A 13,739-nucleotide genomic window follows, 5' to 3' on the forward strand; every position below is an offset into this window, starting at 1 on the left:
AAAGTTCCACTGTAACTGAGGAACAACAACAAACAAAGACACCCCGGTATGTAAGATTGAATCATTCTGAAGATCAAATAATTGGAAACAAATACAAAGGAGTTATGACAAGAGGAAGATTGGCAAATGAAGAGGTATGTCTTATTTCTCAAATTGAACCATCATCAATTAATGAGGCATGTGAAGATAAATATTGGACTAAAGCTATGGAAGAAGAATTAGAGCAGATTGAGAAGAATGACACATGGGCATTAGTTCCCTAGCCTAAAGATAAAAATGTGATTGGAACCAAATGGGTATTTAGAAACAAACTTAGTGAAGATGGTAAAGTAATCCGAAACAAAGCAAGACTAGTGTGTAAGGGATATTCTCAGAAAGAAGGAATTGATTACAATGAAACTTTTGCACTGGTAGCTAGAATTGAGGCAGTTAGATTATTCTTGGCCTTTGTAGCTCATAAGAGCTACAAAGTCTATGAGATGGACATTAAATGTGCATTTTTTAATGGAATTCTTGAAGAAGAAGTTTACATTGAACAACTTGATGGATTTTCTTTGATAGAAGACAAAGATATGGTTTGTAGGTTAAGGAAAGCTTTGTATGGGTTGAACCAAGATCCAAGAGCTTGGTATGCAAGACTAGATAAGTATATTTTGAAGATTGGTTTCTCTAAAGGAAATGCAGACAATAATTTATACTATAAAGTGACTAATGATGACATCTTGGTTATAGAAGTTTTTGTTGATGATATAATCTTTGCAGGAGAAGATGGATTATGTAAAGATTTCTCTATCAAAATGCAGCATGAATTTGAAATGTCTATGATTGGAGAAGTAAAATTCTTTTTAGGATTGCATATTTCACAGACTAACAAAGGTATATTCTTGAGTCAAACCAAGTACTTAAAAGAACTACTAAAAAAATTTGGGATGGAGAACTCTAAACTAGTAAGTACTCCTATGACCACAAATGAAAAATTATCACTAAGAGATGAGTCAACACTTGTTAATCCAACTAGGTGCAAATCTATGATAGGAGGTTTACTGTATTTAACACAAACAAGACCTAATATTATGAATGCAGTATGTATTGTTTCAAGATTTCAAAGTAATCCTAGAGAAAATCATGAATCAATAGTAAAAAGGATTCTACGGTACTTACAAGGCACTACAAATCTTGGTTTATGGTATCCTAGAGATGAAAACTTTGAATTAAGTGCATACACAGATGCAAATTGGGTAGGAGATGTAGATGACAGAAAAAGCACCACCGACGGAGCATTTTTCCTTGGAAATAGATTATTTTCTTGGTTGAGTAAGAAACAAAGTTGCACATCTTTATCAACAGTAGAATCAAAATATGTTGCAGCAACAACAAATTGTACACAGGTATTATGACTTAAACAAACGTTGAAGGACATAAAGGTAAATTGCAAGGAACCTATAACTATCTATTGTGATAACACTGTAGCAATTGATATATCTAAGAATCCAGTACTACATTCTAAAACCAAACATGTCTCTATCAAATTGAATTTTCTAAAAGAGAATGTTGAAGCAAAAGTAGTAAAACTGGTTTATGTGAATACTAAAGAGCAGATTGCAGATATTTTCACTAAACCTCTGCCTAAGGAGACTTTTGAATATCTAAGAGATTAGCTTGGGGTCATACCCCCACCGGTAGAAACTTAGAGAGTTGATGTATGTCATCAACTAGTAGAATTAATAGAGATATATTCTTACTCCGGCTTTGATGAGGAAGCTACTTCTCAGGGGGAGTAGTTGGTATATTGTAATTGGTTGGTATTTTGTATATGGACTTGATTTTTTTTGTAACTTTGGCATTTGATGTCAAAGGGGTAGAGATATCTATTATTAAAACACATTATCTTTTGGGAAGAGATTGGTACAGAAAAACATAAGGAAACTCATATTACTCTCAGGGGGAGAGATTGTTACTTTGGGGAGATTATTGGTTTTTATACTTGGCATTTCTATTTTGGCACTTTGATGGCTTTTCCATCTTGTGTTGCCATCAATGCCAAATGGGGAGATTGTTGGTATTTTGGTATGGTTTTGTCATTGATGTCAACACCTACTAAAACTCTAGCACTTTGGAGATCCAACAACATTCACTAGCAAGCAAGTGACTTTTACACAGTCATCAGTATATGGTACATCGACAGGAAATAATGATCATCGACACTTGGACTAACTTGGAAAACACTTGGTAATGTCGAAGACATTGTTTGGACATCTTATCTTGGAGAATTGTTTATTGGCATATTCGTATTTGCATATTTGTTGTTACCGGCAAATAGGTCTAGAGTTACACTGGCATGTTTATCTTTTTCAAATCAGCATGGCACGCTATGGAGATGATTAATTATTTTTGTAAATGCATTAAGCCAACATGTTCAATCAATTATTGCATCGGATATTTGTATTATTTGTAAAATGATTTTATTGTAATATCTTGTAGAGCTGACCTACTAAAATTGGTCTTAGGTTATGGTATAAATGTAATGTCTTAATTGTAAGATCGAATGAGGAATACGAAAAAGGTTTTGTACAAAGGTATATGCGAGATTAAGCAGAGCTATACACACAGACATCATTTGAAGGTGAAGCTAGGTTTTTGTGAAAGCATATCAGAACTACACTGGTACTGAATCCAGCATATGAAGATGCTACTTTGAGCAATACATTCTTATTGTATTTAACCATCCAATTGTAGTTAGTGTGACTCCCATTTGTGTTTGAGTGGTAAGCTCTGGGTGCTTGGCCTTTCTGCATGTGCAGACCTCATTTATGTATACTTACTATCTGCAGTAGTATCATCTGATTGTGGGTAAGGTTTCCCACCATGGTTTTTCCCCTTACAGGGTTTCCACGTACAAATATTGGTGTTATGTGTTGTGGATGACTTTGTCTTTTAGTTTCATGCATTAATCTTTACCGGTATTGCATTTATCTGTTAAATTTGTCCACCAATATAACAGACTGTTTCACTGGCATTAAGCAGTAATTTGATTAAGTTGTTTTTGGTTTAATATTATTAGACAACTAATTCACCCTCCCCCCTCTCAGTTGTCTCTAAGACCTAAGAGTTAGATCATCTCTCAAAATTATCATTTGTCTCTCAAGCTCTTGTTCATTACTCTGGGATTGTACTAAATCAATTCTCAACATATCAATCTCATGGACCAACCTACCACAGCCTTCAATTTTTTTCTTCAAAGATACAACAAGATTTTTTTCCTTTTTTCTTCTCATCCTCAATCTCTTTAGACATTCTCATGGTTATAGCTTTCATTTCATTTTTCATGACCATGTTCTCTTGACTCAGCTTCTGACATTATTCCTTAAGTGCATCTTTCTCTTCATCATCTCAATTTTGCAAATGTTCCTTCCTCTTAGCTTGAATAGATGAAAGACTCTATTGTAAGATAAGAATGAATTCCTTAGTAGAATTCAATTCATCTTGTAGCTTTAAGTTCTTCATCCTTTCAACATCATAATCTTCAAGGACCATCTCAAGTTGCTTTTCCAAACCCATATCCATGGATTTTGGATTCAAGATCTCCCTGAAGCTGTTAAGCTTCCTCCGAGGCACAAAGCTTTGATACCAATTGTTGGAATCCAAGAACACTGAGGGGGGGGGGGGGGGGGTGAATTACCGGTACACATAGAATTGAAAGAAGTAAAGAAACCAATAAGGAAATCACATAAATGAATACCATAACACATAAAATTATATGTGCAAAACCTCAAAGAGGAAAACCCACGGTAGGATTTGTAAGGTCCACAATATCAATCCACTGGCCATATGAAGGAATATTACAAAATGTAGAGGTCTTCACTTGCAGGAAGGCTTACAGCCTAGAGCACATTGCTCAATCACAAAAAGGAGCCTCAATGACTACATATAAATCCAGACTACAATCTGGAGAAATGAGTGAATTGCTAAGATAGCATCTTCTATGCCAAAATATAGTTCCAGTTAAGCTCTATCTATTCTGGTCTGAAACCTTAAACTCTTTACCAAAGTAACCCTTTACAAAATTATCCTCTCATACATAATTTCTTTGATATATTTCGCATCTTCTATCTATTCATATTCACATCCCTTACATATTCTATATTATTACATATTTTAATGATCTAATTAAACTAACCTATATACCTTATACAATTTATCATGCCTTAAGTTGGCTTACAAAGATAATTACTATATCAATATACATGTCGGCTAGATAACATAAATACATGAATATCAAAATTAATTGCTGATGCCAGATCTAGAAGATGTCAGCCTCCAATACCGATAACCTTATTCTAAACAATGTTTGCCTGCATTGTTGGTAACCAAAGAAATTCATACATCTTGCCGGTGTTAGTGTTGGTGCCGGTGTAGAGTATGTGAAGTGCCTGTCGGTACACAACTGAACCAAAATATGAAGCCAGAATAAGATACCATGTTGCCATCAATGACAACATAGTGAAACCAACCAATAGAGTGTCAATTGCCAACATCTTCCCAATGGTTTTTGATTCTCATGGATACACATAACCATTGGAGGTTGGCTTAATCAATAATTTACCTAGGGAGCGAGCTATATAAAAAAATCCTATCAATTAATTTTGACATATCATACATACCCCATTATTTGTGCATCTATGAAGCATTCATCTTCAAGCATTTTTAGAGATTTAAAGTTACATATTCTGTTGGAATCAAGCAACACTGAGAGGGGCCCCCAAATTAGTGTTGTACTAGTAAATAAACTTTCAAACTTGTTTTCAAACCACCAAAAGAAAAAGCAAGAAAGTAAAATTTAGGAACACAAAATAATAAACCACAAAACCATAACACCAAGATTTTTACGTGGAAACTCAGAAAGGTGAAAACCACGGTAGGATTGGAACCCACAATATTCATATACTATGATTAGGAGTACACAAATATTACATAAGGGGAATGCACTTGCATTTTTCCACACTACCTAGAACCATAGGGTCAATTACAAAATGGAAGTCTCACTGACTTATAGATCATTTACAAAGATAACTACAATTATTGAACTCCAAAATAGCATCAAACTATGCTTGGATGAGTTTTGCTTAAGTGCAAAAAGTCTAACTATAACACCTTTGCAACTCTGCCCTGTTCTGCTTCTTAGACAACTACTCGATCAAGAATACACACATGAAATTGTGCCAAATGGGTTTCTTGATCACTAATCTCTCATATCATGCTCCAAAAATATCTTTGACATCAATCATATATATCCATAATCACAAAATAAAACATTCATCAAGTTGGCCATCCATATTATGCAATATAACGTGTAACCAAGTGTCGGCTTAGACAAGATCTTAAAAACATATGCAGATCAACTAAATGATGTCAAAATGATTTATACATGTTGGCCCTATCATCCCATGCATGAATCTATCCACCAAAATCACCACAAAGATTCTAGACCAAAAGTGCTTTGCTTATTCTGAAATATGGGTGATAGATTACTGGAGTACTCTCTCTACGGGTTACCAAAATCCATAACTACCGAATAGGCTATCCATGAAGATATGTCATCAATGACAATCCTAATCCATTATAAATGTAGTAGTATCCACAAGATGAATGTCAAGTGCCAACAATACCCCCCTTGGAAACACTCGTGAAAAATGACCAAGTGTTGAAACCTGTATATCAGATCAAAATTTCTAAGGCTCCCCCTTGGACCAAAAACTCAAAAACCTATATCAACCCAAAAAAATTTATCCTTCTCTATACATTTTTCACTCTACTCTCCCCCTTTGAAAACAATTCCAAAGTTGGGGTGTTTCTCAAAAACTTATATACAAATGTATATACTAGATATTCTATACATACTTGAGGATATCTACAAAAAGAGTTCAAAAGTTGTAAGTGGGTATCCCACCCATTCTTAAAGTTGCCTAAAACTATAATGAAAGCACTGAAAACAAAGGCATGTATCTCCACATCTTTCAATTAAGTCAAAACTAGTGGTGCCATTGTCTTCATGCAATCTACTTTGTTGCTCAACATAGTGTCCATCCGTGGGGCAAGGAGGTTTTGGAGTTCACCAACCCACCTCTGTATTCCATCCTTTTATGAATTTAGGCATGATATTTGATCAATTAGAGCCATCATCTAACCTTCTATACTACTGGTAAGGGCTTCATTGGAATCAATTGACTGAGATATATTATCAATCTTTCCTTGGCAAACACTGATCTGCTTATCTATATCTGAGGTGAATTTCATAAATATGAGGCATGACTTATATATTTTTCCTCCTCCACTTAGTGGCTCAGAGATTGTCTATAGTCCTTTGTTCAATTTAGCCATGTCATCTTTGATCATCTTCTCGAATGTCTACATACACACCTCCTTGAATATATCCAATACTTTCTTAGCGGTTGCCTTTCCCAATGATTCAAAATTGGTATTGATATTGTTGATTAACTATAGTAACTTTTCGGAGGGGTTAGAATTTGGATCTAATTGTAGTTCTGGTACCACCTTTTTATCCTCATTCTCTAACTTAACTAAGTCCTGACTAGCTTGAGCCTGAACTATAGCAGCAACCATCAGCCTTTCAGCCAAAGACATCTACCCAATGTCAAGAGGTTATCAAAATTGATGGAGATTTGTGGGAATATCCTTTTTCCTTTGTCCTTTGGTGTGTCAATTTTTCGTGATTACTAGGACATCATTTTTTTCCCCTTTCCCTTACTGACCTCTCCACTCTTATCATGAACCTTGTCCTTCTCCGCTTCTTCTTTTCTTGTATCCAGTTCCTGCTTAATATGAGCTACTTCTTTATCCTTATCCTTTTCTTCAACCTGTGCACCAATGTTAGCACTTGGTGTAGTATCATCTTCTTTAGTCTCTTCAACCTTCCCTTCCACCATCTTCGGGTTGGCCTTGTCAATCGGAGGATTTTGGCTAACCTCAATATCAAGGGTTATATTGGCCTAAACATCCAGATTGGCCTCTATCTGATCTTCCTTCTGAGAGTCATCATCATATTTTGGATTGACAGGAAATTGATTGTTCTTTAAGAAAAAATTTCATATCTCTTTAGTTTATTTTCTAACTTCCTCAACCCTGCCAACCATAAGCATGTTTCATCTATTTTTCTTCAAAATTCCTTTTGATTGGATTGCTCCATGAGTGTATCAATTTCTTGTTGAGATATCCAAGCACTAATAATGATGAATTCAAGCTCTTTCATTTCCTTATCTAATCGACTTGCAGTTAGCCTTCTAGCATCAATAATGTTATATAAATCTTATGGAATACTACATTCTAAATCAATTAATGACTTGCTGAAGTTATGCAAATGCAACACAATGGCTTCCTAAATTTCCCTCTGATCATTCACAACAATATTTTCATATGATGCACCAATATTCTTGAGATTACCATCAATAACTATTTCATCAATCAATTCTTTTGTAGTTAATGGTGGTATGATGGTGTATTTACCTTCCACCTTTCCAGATTCAAGATCTTCATCAAGCTTTGTTCTTAGCTTCCTTCCTCATTTAGGCCTACCAGTTAGAGAAGATTTTGATTTTGATTTCTCGCTTTCTTGGGCACCATCAAATTATGGTTTCCTAACCACTCTGACAAGTTCTCCTTTGTTCTTTGATTTCCTAGCTTCCTCATCTAACTTTGTCTTAGATGAAATAGGAGATACAATGACATAAGCTTTCTTTGGCTTATGCTTCTTCTTCAGTAGTCCTTTGCTAAATGTGCCTTGAGTAGTTCATTGAAGGGATGGCTTCACCAGAGTAGGAGTATACTTAGGCTCTTTAGGCTTCTTTGATTTCTCCTCTGCTTCCATCTGAGCCTTCTTCTCCTTGGCTTTCTTGATAGCTTCTCTAGTAAAGCCTATTTGTTCAGCCACTACCTCAGCCATTCTAGTTACCTTTATTTTCCTTTGGAGCTGAGTGAACTTCTTATGCAATTCCACATCCTTTTCTTTGAAAGTGCCAAATTTTTCTTCTTGAGGGTCAATTAGTTTTCTCAAAAGATGTTAAGCATAACCTTCGAGAGTTTGAGCATCAACCTCATAATCCATTGGCATTATCCACACTATCCTTGGCTCTATTGCTTCCATATGGCACTAGTCCTTGTTGACCATGAAACATATGGTATCTACATATTTGTCCACCACTTCCTTAGGGATCCTTTCCCTATTCTTCATTCTTCCTTGGAAGGTTTTGAAGAAATTCCATAGGGTAGTTGTTTGATTCTCTCTATTTCCCAACCATTGTAGACCTTGTTTGATCTGAGTAGCTATTGGTGAGTCATATGCCCATTGGACCCTGCTTGTCCTGGGGATCTCATTCATAAACAATAGTGTTAGAAAAACAATCAGTGAACCAAATTTGAAAATATTCTTCTTGTCAGTTTTGATTTTATTCAAATTGCTCAGGAGCTCCTCAAGAAGAACTATGCACAAGTCATACTTCATATCCTCTTTCACCATCTGATAAGCTGCATATATTGCAGTACCGGAGACTGAATTCAACCTCCTAGACTGATAAAATTTGTACCCAATAATCATTGATGCAAATTTGACATCATGCTCTAAGATATTATCAATTGTCATTGATCTGGTGTCAAATTGAGCACCAATTAGTTTTGTGACTATTGGGTTTGTTACCTTCCTCAAGTTAGGTTTTCCATCCGTTTGGTGCGGACATGTGATTGCATGAATGGCCTACTTGGTTATCTTGTAAGGTCTATCCAGCCATATGAATTCAACATGAACATGGCTCAAAATATATCTTACCCATTCATCTTCATCGAATGTTATAAAGTGAACAAACTATGTGAAATCCTTCTTCTGTAGTTGTGTATATTCTGGTTTGTGGTTTCCAACCTCATCCATTATGCGCTCAGTATATAGGGTTAAGATCTCCTTGTTATCAGCAACAAATAAGAAAGATTGACACTGGGGAGTGAATCAATCTTCATCGGATTATAAAACTTTAAACACAACAATAGATCTAACAAACTACAACAATAAAAAAATAAGCAAATTAACAACACAACACATAACAACAAGATTTTGACATTGAAAACCCAGTTAAGGAAAAAACAATGGTGGGAACCTACCCACAATAAGATGATACTTGTAATGCCCACAATTGAGAAAACCCTTATTCCATTTTGATAGACTCCATTAGATATTTATTTTTGTGTTATGGATATGATAGACTTGTTTGGATTCACATGATGAATAGATGTGTTTTGGCTTTTATATGTGCTTCATTGATGATCATTGATAAACATTGTATGTTTCATGACTTTGGATATTATGGATTTTTGCTCATGCTTCATTACGACCTTATGTGATTCAGATATCATGATGATACTTTCATTTCTATATATATTTATGTCATGTTGATGTTTAGATAGATAGATTTCATTAATTATTACTTATGATGAGATGGACATACTAACCCCAGTTTTGATATGTGTAAGATGTATTGCTCATTGTATGACTATTGTTTGACTGTATGTGTGGGGGAATCAACGTCACATTAATCATTGTGAGAAGGATGTGTTGTTGCGACATTCCTCCACTTGTCTATTATGTACGTATATATATATATATATATATATATATATATATGCACATGTATTGCTTTGTGGTTGCAGGGTTGCAGTTACTAAGGCATTTATTCCTCTCGGGCAATCGGGTGTGAGCTTCCCTGGCTTGATGAGTGTGAGTGTGCTTCTTCCCAATGGAAATATGTGGTTCAAAGATGTTGTTGGTTCCCTTCCCACACTCTAGGTCTAGGTTTGACGTCGAGTCCTTGTTATCAATCTTGGCAAGTTTGCCATGTCATCATCATCATCATGACTTGTGAGTATGTGGCATGGTTAGTTGATTATTCAGTTATTTTATTTAAGTTCTCTAACTGGTGATTGATTTATTATTTAGCATATTTAATTTTAGCATTGGATTGACCATGTTTGAGTGGTTACTTGATACTAGTTATGGCCTCGTTAGTAATTTTGTTATTTTAAAAGTTATTAAAATTTAACGATTTTTCAATTATTACTATTCCATGTCTAAAAGTTAATTAATGCTCATATTGAGTATTTGAGATTATATTTGTTAGAGTATTTGGGTATTTACTTGATTAATTAAACAATATTTGTTTAATTATTTAAGTTCCCTTTATCTCTTTTACACTTAAGCTAACTTTAGGTGCATAATAATTAATTCTTTTATTAATTATTATGTGCAAGCCTAGGTTTTCTTGACCTATTAGAGGTTATTTTTCTTTTCTTTGTATCATTATGACACTACACTTTTTTGGTGAATATTGAGCTCTCCTCTTTTGAGCATATTTTCCTGTGTTTTGTTCTGCAGATTGTTCTTGCTTCATTGCTTCTCCTTGTGACATATTGTTTTACCTTGCACAAGATCTTTAGGCTTCTGTGGTGTTGTGTTTCTCAACTCCAACAATATTTGGCCATTTACATTTTAAGGTGATTTAGTTTAATGAACATTTGTTGATTTTCGCATTATTGACTTTATTGTCATTTGACGATTTTAATCTTTAATTATTTATTTACCTTGATTATTTTAACTGTATTATTTATTTAATGGCAGATTCAATTTCTTTTCCGTTAATGTTGAGAAGTCGATTATTTAATGAAATTAGCTTGTTTGATTTTTAAATCATTTATATATATAAATATAAATATAAATGTAATTTGAGTGATTAAAAGAGATAAGTTATAATATTTTACTTATTATATGTCACTATATTTTAATATTTAATCTTTTATTTTGAAAGTTGTTTTGAAAGCCTATTGAGGAAATGGATTTTTAAGATCCCATAAAAATGTGATATGACAATTTCCAATATTTTATTCTCCCATTTTGTAAGAGAGCTAGGGTTTTTATTTTGGGGGATTTTCTTTTCTCTTCATAAGTTTTGGGGGAAAATCTTTGTTTCACCCTCTACATGTTCAATTTTGCTTGCATTCAAATGAGTTTTAGATTTGCAATGAACCATTGTGATTTCAAAATGTTGTTGAAGAAGAAACAACAAAAAAAATAGAAAGAAAACCCCCATTTTGAGTTTCAGCTATGAGTTGTGAGGAAGAAAACAAGAAATCTTGGTTTTAGAGAAAGCTAATTTTGTTTTAGAAATCTTGTTGGTAATTTCCTGTTTGAGGAATTTTTTTGGGGTTTGGGGTTGTCTTCTTCTTTCTGGATATCCTATTAAGAGCTTCCCCCTCATTCTTCCTTCCCTTTTGTTATTTACTCCTTGCATTCAAACTGTTAATGAGGAGAAAAAAATTAAATAGAAATTTTTAAACAAAAAATTTTAAAATTTTTAAAAAATAAAATAAAATAAAAATGTACAAAAAATAAAACTTTTTACATCCACATAGTGGCCTAGTGCTACTAGCACCAGCCACCACGTAGTGTGTGGGGGTGCTAGGGAGCACCAGCCACCATGTAGTGTGTGGGGGTGCTACAGAGCACCAGCCACCACCTAGTGGACGGTGCTGGAAAGTACCACCCACCACATAGTGGGGGGTGCTGGACAACACCACGTGTGGTGGGGGGAGGGTTGGGGGGTGCAGCCAACACCACCAAAAGTATTTTATTTTTATTTTAATTTTACTTCTAAAATAATTATATATATATATATATATTGCATTTTATTTTTATCAATAAATTAGAATATTTAAATGATAAAATAATGATTAAATATCAATATACCAAAATGGCATTTAAGCGATAATAGTATTAGTATTATAATGTGATGTTGTATTTGATGGAATTACTGATATTATTTCTATTATGTCATGTGGTAATATTGATGATATTGGATATAACTATTTATATACATGTACATGAGTATACATTCGTACTATTGTATTATAGATTGTCCATTGAGTCAAGCCTTCTCCAGCTAAGAGTCTCTTTAGCTTATGTCTATTTTTCTGGAGGCCGTTTGTGTCATTCTATTTAAAACCAATGGTTAATGTGAGTTTTTTTGAACTTGCATATCATGTGATTTACTTTCCCATTTTGGCATACCCTCGTGATGATTTTGTCATGAGGAGGAAATATACATATTGCAGATTTTGTGGTAGCGAGTGTGAAGACCTCACAATGTTGATATGTTTTAGTGCAGTGGTATCATGAGTTGGTCATATTTATTTAGTTAGGAGGCTCGTTCTTATATGTGTTGTTATTCAACCTTTTTGGGGTACATGTATGTTGTGGTTTGGCATTTTTGGCATTTGTGTCAGATTTTTACTTGTGGAAGAGCCTCGTGTTATTGTTTTTGGATCCATGTAGAGGGAGTGGGCTCCTTTATGACACCCAGGGATCATGAGAGATGGACTTTCACGAGGTTCCTTGTAAGTATGCATGAAGTGTAGACCTTTTGGAGAAAAGGGAGCTTACCATTTCTTAATCAAGTGACAACTAATTAATGAATGGATATGGGTAGTTAGTTAATTTAAAAAAATTAAGTTATCAGTGCCTCATGACTCAGACCTAGGGAGGATGTTTTAGGCTGAGCATGGGAAGACCATGGAGATAGTAAGCTAATCTCCCTTGTTTTCTCTCTCAAGGTCGAGGTGGCTCCGCATGCCCATAGACTAGTGCCTTCTTCTTGGTTTGGCATGTGATGGCATTCCCTCATACATGTGAGTCCCTTGTTTACTTTTGCATTTTGTTATGATATTTATTCGGCCTTTGGAATCTCTTGCCTCCTTCTTGGCTAGTCGGTGCATTGTTGTATGTGTGGAAGTTGTATGGTATTAGTCCCTTTGATAAAACGTCAACCTTGGTTTACTATTGAGTTGGGACCTAGCGACATTTCCTAGCTTGGGGGGTGGTTCCTTGTAGGATCCACATTGATCGGGTGGTTGGATATTTTTGCCATTGGGGTTTTTCCCTCTTCTTTGGTGTTGTCTTCATATGTGGACTTGGATTTTTCTTCATGTTGACTTTGAACCCTTGGGAGTAGATTCATGTTTTGATCACTTTGTGATGGAGACACTCTTATCATGTATTAAATAGGGAATTGTTGTATAAGGAGTGACTCATACTCATGATTGTGTCACTATGTCAAACCAACCAACATTATATCCATGATTTACTTTAAATTGTACATTTAGAAAGAAATAATATAAGTTAATCAAAATGTAAGCAAAAAGAAAGAAGAAAATGATATACTCTTGCTAGTAATTTATTATCATTTGTTAGTCATGCTTTTCCTTAAATTGGATTCATAGAACATGAATCAATTTTTCATGCTTAGCATATGTGATGGATTAGTTATTTATAATTGAAATGTACTTTGTCAATGAGTTAAATTAGAAATACCATTATTTATGTGGTGATTAAATTTTAGATTGTAGATGCATAGATGTGATTTCAATGCAATGGAAAATGGATGTTATCACTTTCTCCAAAATTGACCTTAAGTTTGGATATCACCAGTTGAGGATCCATGACGCAGATATACACCGTACAATATTTTGTACTAGATATGGACACTATGTGTTTATAGTTATGCCATTCGGTCTTATGAATGCACCATTAGTATTTATAAGCTTGATGAATGGTGTGTTCAGGACCTATTTCAATAGATTTGTGCTTGTCTTCTCAGATGATATTTTAATTTATTCTAGATCAGTAGAGGAGC

This window comes from Cryptomeria japonica, chromosome 7 (genome assembly GCF_030272615.1).
Source record: "Cryptomeria japonica chromosome 7, Sugi_1.0, whole genome shotgun sequence".
Taxonomy (NCBI): domain Eukaryota; kingdom Viridiplantae; phylum Streptophyta; class Pinopsida; order Cupressales; family Cupressaceae; genus Cryptomeria; species Cryptomeria japonica.